At 35.6% G+C, this 5,977-nt stretch overlaps 1 protein-coding gene and 1 long non-coding RNA gene across 2 annotated transcripts in view; one reads left to right on the top strand and one right to left on the bottom strand.

The window, feature by feature from the left end:
* The window catches only part of LOC106879044 (multiple PDZ domain protein), a 293,438-nt gene that overhangs the window by 127,580 nt on the left and 159,881 nt on the right, over positions 1-5,977 (top strand). The gene's annotated exons all lie outside the window — the stretch shown is intronic.
* LOC128250590 (uncharacterized) overlaps positions 1-5,977 on the bottom strand; it is a 15,964-nt gene that overhangs the window by 9,089 nt on the left and 898 nt on the right. The gene's annotated exons all lie outside the window — the stretch shown is intronic.

Here is a 5,977-nt window from a genome sequence, read left to right as displayed (position 1 = left end):
CATCATCATCATCATCATCATCATCATCATCATCATCATCATCGTTTAACGTCCGCTTTCCATGCTAACATGGGTTGGACGATTTGTCTGAGGACTGGTGAACCAGGTGGCTACACCAGGCTCCAATCTGATTTGGCAGAGCTTCTACAGCTGGATGCCCTTCCTAACGCCAACCACTCCGAGAGTGTAGTGGGTGCTTTTACGTGCCACCGGCACGAAGGCCAGTCAGGCTGTACTGGCAACGGCCATGCTCGAAATGGTGTATTTTATGTGCCACCTGCACAGGAGCCAGTCCAGCGGCACTGGCAATGATCTCGCTCGAATGTCTTTTCACGTGCAACCGGCACAAGTGCCAGGAAGGCGACGTTGGTAACGATCACGCTCAAATGGTGCTATTTACGTGCCACTGGCACGGAAGCCATACAGCTGCTCTGGCAACGATCACGCTCGGACAGTGCTCTTAGTCTCGCATACATGATGCAGCTTTTATTCCCAAAAATGTGTTAAAGAAAATCATCCTGAACCCTGTATGCAAAGTTGGATTTCCTGTGATCTTTTTTCTTAAATATGCACTCCCACTGAAATTAGGGCACATCTAATATGCCTTTGCGTCTTTTATGTCATCAAATACAGTGTGTATTTACACACAAACACGTTACTTGACATAAAAAGAAACATTAATGTGTGTGTGTATGTGTGTGAGAGAGAGAGAGAAAAATATTTTCTTTGTTAAGACTATTTCTAATTTGTTCAGAAAGAACTGTGAGGACTATAAGTGTAATGGTTTCCTATGACTTACCAGAAAAAATTATATTTACGTAGGGTACTGGTGTTAAAGGTACTTTATTGTTGATGTTTCTGCTGTTTCCTCAATGATGTTACTGACCTCAAGCGTTCTGGAATTTGCAAACTTGACTTGCTTGGAGTCTACCTCCATAACAGCTTGGAGCTTGCCAACAATAATAGATGCTGAAATGACATGGCATTATATCATGTGGAAAAACTATATGATAGAATTCCATGCCAAAGAGACCTTTAAGCTATTGCTGAACCTGCTAGAAATAGCAGCAAAATATCATGGATACTAATCACCTCTTCTCTGAATGGCTTATTAAATATTTAGAAAAATATGGGTTTTAATTCCTCAAATTATTTCAAAGAAAATTTGTTTATTTTACATATGTTTTTCCATACTAGCATGGGTTAGATAAGTACATATTATTGAGGCACTGTTTTACTGCTGACCTACCTAAAGAGCTGGCCATCACCTATGAAAAGGTATGACTTGACTACATGCCCATGCTTTTGCTAGTTGCTTTAGAGCCTATCAATTTGCAAGCAGTCATAGCTACCCTCTTGACACTCACACTCTTTGACCCAGTGACACATCCAGGTTGTGATGGCTGGAAGGAAGAGAGCTGCACTAGTACTCAGCTGCTACTTATTTACAGCAGAGTCGACTGGACCAACATGAAACAAAGTGCTTTGCTGAGTTTCATACAGTGTGTAGCCCATTGCATTACAGCTACAATCCATCTATCTGATGAGCTTCCACTCAGTTTCTGTCTACCAAATTCCACTCATAGAGCTTAGAATAATCCAAAACAACAATAGATATCCCTTACCTAAGACTCTATAGATTTTGTGTGTGTGTATGTACACACACACACAATATACTAGAGTGGATAGGTTCTCTTTGATGTAAATCGGCTACATGATGGTTTTAGTTTCCATTCAGAACCTCTTATAAAACCATCCTAACATCCTTATTCTTTTACTATATAAATCTAAAACTACACACAAATACAAGGAGGCTGATTTCATTAATCATGCCCTCCTCTCACAAAATTTGCCATCTCATACCTTCCGTTAGAAATTATCATTATTATTATTATCCTCATTAAAGCAGTGAACTGGCAGAATTGTTAGCACACTGGGCAAAAAGTGCTTAGTGACATTTGCCTGTCTTTACGTTCTGAGTTCAAATTCTGCCAAGGTTAATTTTACCCTTTGTCCTTTCAGGGTCGATAAAATAAGTACCCGTTGAGCACTGGGGTCAGTGTAATCAGTTTATTCCCTCTCCCCAAATTGCTAGCCTTGTACCAAAATTTGAAACCATTATTATTATCTTCATTATTAAGGTAGCAAGCTGGCTGAATCATTAGTGCATCAGACAAAATTCTTGGCAGCATTCCTTCCAGTTCTTTATGCTCTGGTTTCAAATCACACTGAAGACTCAACTTTGTCTTTCATCTTTTCAGGATCAATAAAATTATGTACTAGTCAAGGACTGGGTTTGATGTGATCAACTAACTCTCCCTACTTAAAACTGCAGGCCTTGTGCTGAAATCTGAGACTATTATTAATTTTTTTATTATTATTATTATTATTATTATAAAAATCATCATCATCATTATGTATGGCAGCAAACTGGCAGAGTCATTATAACATTGGAGAAAATGTTTAGAGGCATTTCTTCTAACTCTTTATATTTTGAGTTCAAATTCTACTGAGATCAACATCATCTTTCATACTCGAGGGCCGAGGTCAATAAAATAAACTACAGCTAAGCACTGGGGTTAATTATCCCCTCCCCCATGAAATTGCTAACCTTGTGCCAAAATTCGAAGCCATTATTGTTGTTGTTGTTATTACATACCATCAGCTATGTAGTTGCTTGACCTATTAGAAATAGCAGCTAAATCTCCCTCAAATCATAAAACTCAAGCATTCTGAGTTCAGATTTCTCTGAAGTCAATTTTGCTTTCATCATTTCAGAGTCAATAAAATTAAACACCAATTGAGCACTGGGGTTGATACTATCAACTAGTCTCTGCCCCTAAAATTGCTGGCCCTGTGCCAAAATCTGAAACTAATATTGTACAAGAATGATACAAAGAGTCAATGAAATTTCAATTTCACTGCATGAATGGTTATATATTTTACTGGCACAAGGATGAAAGTTTAAAAAAAAAAAGAAAAAAAATCAATTCTTTTGGGATTGGAACTCACAGCATAAAGGGACATAACTAAATACGTCAAGGTATTTTGTCTGATACTCTACTGATTCTGCCATTCAACAACTGAGAGTAATAACAATATCATTAGAAATAGATTTTTCTATATTTCTTAATTCAGTGTTGTATGATAAGAAACGCAATAATGCTTTTAATAATAATAAGAAATAATAATAAGAAGAACTATCCTTTCTATTATAGGCACAAGCCTGAAATTTCAAGTAAAGGGGCTAGTTAATTACATCAACCCCAGTGCTTAATTAATACTTATTTCATCAATCCCAAAAGATGAAAAGCAAAGTCAACCTTGGCAAAATTTGAACTCAGAGTGTAAATTTTGCTAAGCATTTTGTCCGGTGTACTAAGAATTCTGCCAGTTGGATGTTTTAATGATAATAATACAGAAATGAATTTGTTGTTCTGAACATTTATAATATTATTGTTATTATTTTATATACTTTTTTTTTGCAACTCAAAAAGTTCATCATTGGAATTTTTGCCGATATCCTGTTTTCCCTTTTCCTTCATCTCTTCTCTCTCCTAAACACCACTTCTCTTTTCTTTCAGTGTTTCTCTCTCTTTCCATTCCTTACTTCCTTATTCAGTTTGTCTATCCATCCGTTCATATATATGTATGCCTATGTGTGTGTGTCTGCATGCATGTGAATATATGTATGTGTGAATAGATGGAAATATATAGCTAGATGAATGGATATACATACATACATACATATATATATATATATATATATATATATATATATATATATATATATATATATATATATATATATATATATATGTATGTATGTATGTATATCCATTCATCTAGCTATATATATATATACATATACATATATATAAATGGATATGTAATATATATTGATGTTAATAATTAGGGTGTAGTCTAGACTACAACCTTATGGAATGAAAGAACTCAATACGTTGGGAAAGATTTATTATGGGAGCTGGAAGGTGTGTGTGTGAGAGAGAGAGAGATGTTGCAAGAAGCTATCTCTTCCTCTCTGTTGTTATTTTTCACTGCTTCTATCATTGTCCTCCTTGTCATCGTCAATCTTCATTGTTAGACGGTGTTGGTGGTGGTAGTGGTGATGGGGATGTTCATGTTGGTGTTGTTTTAGCGTCACTTGTCAATACTACCAACTTCTAGTTAAGACATCCATAGATTTACTGCTGCTACTGCTACTACGACTGCTACTACCATAATACTGTACCAACTTATACATACATTCATATACATATACATATATATACACACACACATATTCACACACACATACATACATACACACATACATACATATATATATATATATATATATATATATATATATATATATCCACTGCTCTACTACGGCTGATGCCTCTACATTACTCTTAAAGCAAGACCAAAACAACAACAACAACAACAACACCAGTAGTAGTAGTAATAGTAGCAGCAGCAGCAACAGTTGCATCAACAGCATTATCACCACCATCCGCTACCAAAATCGACATCATCAGCAGCCACAAGTAGGCTTTAGAATCTCTACGTCTCTCTCCTACCTTACACACACGCACACACTTTTTTTTAACGAAAAGAAAGGGAAAAAGACGAGAAGAAACACACACACACACACTCATACATACATATGCATACATATATGCACACACAGGCAGGCACACACATACACATGCACGCACATGTACAGCTACACACATGCACGCACATATATATATTACACTACCTACCTTTTCATTTCATAAGACAAAGCTGAACTATCATAACAGGTTGACATATGTAGAGGACTTAACATCGCTTTTTGCCATACCGATTCCTTTTCTTTTGGTTTGTTGACATTGAAAAATGGTCGAACTCGGTAAGGGAATTTCTTTTCTTTCGATTTACATCTGATTTCTTTCTCTTCTTTTTTTTCCTATGATATCTGAGTTCGGTTTTTATTTTATTTTATTTTATTTTATTACATTTTCTCATTTAACAGCAGACTGTCTGTCGAAATAGCTTCATTATTTACTTACACACACACTCACACACACTCACACACACGCACACACACACACACACACACACACATGCATATCTGTGTGTGTGTATGTTCGTGTGTTGTTATGTTTAACATTTATGTGTTTGGGAAGGGTACCCTTGCAGCATATCGTTCTATTTTATATATATATAATATGAAGAATTGTTTGATGGATATAGTGTGTGTGTGTATGTGTGTGTATTAAGTGAGATAAACAGATACATGAACATATGTAAACAATATTCCTTACAGAAACACACATACAGACTCACATACACACATGCAAAAAATATATATATATATATATATATTTATATCACACACATGCAATGACATGTATAAATAGACAGACAATTAGATAGACAAACAAACATATATGCATATATAACATACACACGCATATACATTAAACTGCATATAAATATCAATGTGTACTTTGGTAAAAGGGGAAATTTCTGGATATTTTACTTTGTATGGAGGGGAGACAATATGTAGGTGCATGTGAGTGTGTGTGTATGTTTAGGTGTGTGTGCATGTTTGTGTATCTACATGTTTTTGTCATAACTTGAAATATAGAACTATACCTTACATTTCATGCCATTCACATCATGTGGTGGTCATTGCCTGTAGTCTTTTGTAGGTATGTGATGAACAATTAAACTATATTTACAGGTACATATATACATACATATCAGTGTGTTTGTGTATGTGTAGAGAGAGAGAGATACGCACATAATGACAGACAGAGTCAGAAAGGTTTATGGATATATATGACTGTGTGTTTATATGTGTGTGTTTGCAATATGCACACATTTATGTGAATATATATGCATCTATAAACAGAGATATGTTTGCATGTGTGTGTGTGTGTGTGTGTGTGTGTGTGTGTGTGTGTGTGTGTGTGTGTGTGTGTGT

This window comes from Octopus bimaculoides, chromosome 23, assembly GCF_001194135.2.
Source record: "Octopus bimaculoides isolate UCB-OBI-ISO-001 chromosome 23, ASM119413v2, whole genome shotgun sequence".
NCBI classification, from domain to species: domain Eukaryota; kingdom Metazoa; phylum Mollusca; class Cephalopoda; order Octopoda; family Octopodidae; genus Octopus; species Octopus bimaculoides.
This window is presented reverse-complemented; position numbering and strand designations above follow the sequence as displayed.